We start from the raw sequence: 3,660 nt of genomic DNA on the forward strand, positions 1-3,660 counted from the left end.
TCTCTACCATAATGACTCGTGTAACAGAAAGAGATGACGGAATTTTGCCGTTTGACAGTTTCAAATCATTCAAACAAAATGAGAGTGGTTTATTTATACACGCGGGTTGTCATTTGCTGCCGAAATACTATCATTTCCGTCGAAAATATTGCGTGTTAAAGTTGTTCGTGATAAAAATACAATATAAGCCAGTATAGTGTCAGCGAGTTACAAACATATTATATTCAACCTACCTACGTAAGTTCAAGTTTAAAGTGAATTAACAGTTTTAGGTTATTCGTTCGGTCTTTTGAACAATGCTTCATACTTGACATATGTCTTCCTCCACAACGTATAAATGTTATTTATTATATCGACCAACTTATTCATGTTATTGATTAGTGTTATCCTGTATTATCTTATTGTTTTGGTGAAATTAAAGATTTTTAAACATATGTAACCATGAGTTCATGAGGCTGAAAAATGTCGGAATTTTTCGTCGTACTGTCGGACAATCATGTTTTGGAAATTTTCTTCAGTGTTTTTGCAAATTTCTTGTCATTTTGGGTTTCTTCTTCTCAGATTAACAAGTTTCATCTTAAGGAAATGCACTGTAAAAGTTTATTTTCTTAGTCAGATGAACCTTGCCCTTGGAAAACATTTCGACATTTTTCTGCTTCAAGGACATTTTTATTTTTATAATAGTTTTTTTGGGCTAGTGAATGAACAGAGTAGGCTGAGAGCAATTATGTTGTCTATGTTCGCATCTTTTTTTAAATGGCCTTGAGTTTCCTCTACCTTGCCTACTGCTCTGCTCCGCACGGTAGGTACTGCTTGTATATCTGTGGTTAAGTACTGTATAATTCTGTTGGATACAAAAAGCCGGAAGATATCGATCTAGAGAGTGGTATATTTATGTTCTCCGATCACTTCTATGGAAATCACCCTGACGGCAGATCGATGGCAGGTCGCATAGGTTTTGATTTACGTAAAACCAATTTACAAAAATGTATGTAATAAAGGTAATTATGATAACGGACCCAAACTTCATACTTTCAAATTTCCGAATTATCAAATATGTAAAAAAATGGATTAAAGCTATTCGACGAGATATTACACCAAATAAATATTCAACGGTAAGTCCATGTGTTTATTTACTGCAATACAACCTTGTAGACGACGATTCAATTATGTACAAAACCTTTTTACAAAGCAGTTTTTAATATATATATTTTTTTTAAGTACATAAAACAGGCATGGTGCCCAAGAATTTACATACATGGATGTTTAAATACATAATAACAACAAAAATAGTAACAAAATGAATAAGCTAAATATGCAGAGGTAAATAACAAATAAGAATGGGTAAAAGGTAAATACAAATATGTTCATAAACGATTACAATCTAATATAATAAGATAATATAACAATTACAATCTTGTGACGAATCAAATTTCGTCACAAATAAATTTGAATTATAAACTGAGTGTGTCCCGCAGTGTGAGCCCAAAGACAAAGAAAGTGTTGACAGACGTGGATTGTGAGGAAAGAAGTGAGAAGTGCGAGGAAGAGCAACAGGTCCCACGAGGAAGGAAGGAAGAGTCAATACAAGAAAGGAGAGAGGAGCGAGTTAGGAAGAGGTTCCTAAGAAACGAAGAAAGTGAGTTGTACAAAGTGGACAGTCAATATCGCCAGTTAAAGCGTGAAGTGGACGTAATAAACGAGCATGTTGTAAAGTGTTGATGCGGTTAAACACGTCACAAACATTGCTAAAATAACAATTAGACTGTAGTGCTGCAAAGTGCTGATGTACCTTGTGAACATTTAAATAGTGTTAAACCAATATAATAAACACCGCGCACCACCCACTGCCCACAGCCACAGCCCCATTGTCGCATTCTGACAACGCCACACCTGGAAAGGCCCCCGTGGAGCGCAGACAAGATTTCACAAAGTTAGTTGTATCCGAACCATATGACAACTAGTTAAGATTTAGATGTAAGTAGACATAAGCATAATTTCTATTTAGTATTAAAAATTGACAAACCTAATTAAAACCCAGACTCATAATTAATAAGATGTTTATAATTAAATTCACCTCCCTTATTCCCACCCAAGCGACCTGAATTTGGTGAGAAGGCAGAACATACCACTGAAGAAGTAAGTGTAAAGCAACAATATGTTTAAATATTATTCTGAGCTAGTTGCCGGAGGAGAGATTAACGGAAATGTTGCAATCTTCAATAGCATTCTGTATTCTATTTCACCCCATTCATGTAAATTCCTACGAGGTTCAGATCATCTAACGTTTCCTCATCCTAGAACTTAAAGAAGAGTTTTCTCCAGTCATTAAACAAACCCACTAAACTAACGGAGCGATAGTAATTTTTTGACGTATATTAAACATAAATTTAATTTGTTAACGGAAAATGATTTGAATGTAACATTGATGTTAGATGAAATTCATATAAAGCCATATTAAGATTACAGCGGAGGCAGCATTTTGGGAATAGCTTACAATAGTGAAAATGCATCTGCTACTGCCCATGTCTTCAGGATTCAAAGTTTACTCTCTGGTTATAAAGAAGTAGTCCATATACTCCCTGTTAAAACTATGAATGCAGCACAATTGTTTACTATTATTAAACAAATTATAATGGGTCTTTAACAGATAGGATTTAATGTTTTGTGTGTAGATAGTGATAACAATTCCATTATTAAATAAGCTATGATGTCTTTCATCTCTCCCCCGCAACTGAAAACTGTCTACTGCCACCCATCCAATGTTTTTCTTTATCTAATATTTTAGATTCTGTATATGTATATATTTTAGTGTATAAGAAATAATTGGATTAATCAGAAAGACGCACATCCAGTATTATTGTTTCTAGACTTGACTATCTGAACCAGTAGCTGCAGTAGCAATTCTCTTCCACGAAACGACTTCATGAATTAGAATGTAAAAATTTAAAGTTAAAGTAAGCTTAACACTGAAATCTCTTTGCCCAAGTTCTTTTGAAAGACAAAACGTGAAGCTTGTTCAAAATCAACAGACGTTGATTCTAGGTGAGCAGTACAATATTCCAAATTTTGCAACAACTGCTGATTTCATATATTTAATTCGCACATGGTGGAGCATTGTCAATGTAAAAACTCCATTCATGGAGATAACATTTCGAAATCCGCTCCAGCAACCACTTTCTTTTACTTGGTGAAGAAAATGTACTCTTCTTGGAAAAAAATATTAAATAGTTCAATTCATGGAAAGCTTCAAATAATAATTTCAATTCACTGACAAGAGAAACTCACTTAGCTATTACACATACAACTCGTGGTCTTTTAGAAATGATTGAATATTGTATAAATAGTTTAAATTTCAAATATTTTCTTCCGGGCAAAATTCAAACTGATGCATTAGAAGCTAGATTTGGAAAGTACAGAACTATGGCAGGTTCACATTATTTAATATCAATCAGACAAATATTTGAAGTCAAGTCGAAGTTGAGGATAGTATAATGTTATCTCACATTTTTCCATAATTGGCAAGAAATTACATTATTTAATCCATACTCATCAGCCTTTAGTGGCGGCCATCTTGATTAATTGTCGTGGCCTTTTGGATCTAGGTGTAGTTGGATATACACCTAGATCCTTCAATGGAGTCTACTAGCAATACTAGTT

General features: G+C 34.0%; 1 long non-coding RNA gene across 1 annotated transcript; it reads left to right on the forward strand.

The window, feature by feature from the left end:
• Window positions 1-936: 936 nt before the first annotated feature.
• On the forward strand, window positions 937-1,981 carry LOC149412529 (uncharacterized). The gene is made up of 3 exons (XR_016304586.1): window positions 937-1,115; window positions 1,222-1,351; window positions 1,479-1,981. It is a non-coding gene; the product is annotated as an uncharacterized LOC149412529 (long non-coding RNA).
• Window positions 1,982-3,660: the final 1,679 nt, after the last annotated feature.

The sequence above is a fragment of the Hesperophylax consimilis genome, chromosome 23 (genome assembly GCF_061612785.1).
Source record: "Hesperophylax consimilis isolate HC1 chromosome 23, BYU_Hcon_1.0, whole genome shotgun sequence".
Classification (NCBI taxonomy): domain Eukaryota; kingdom Metazoa; phylum Arthropoda; class Insecta; order Trichoptera; family Limnephilidae; genus Hesperophylax; species Hesperophylax consimilis.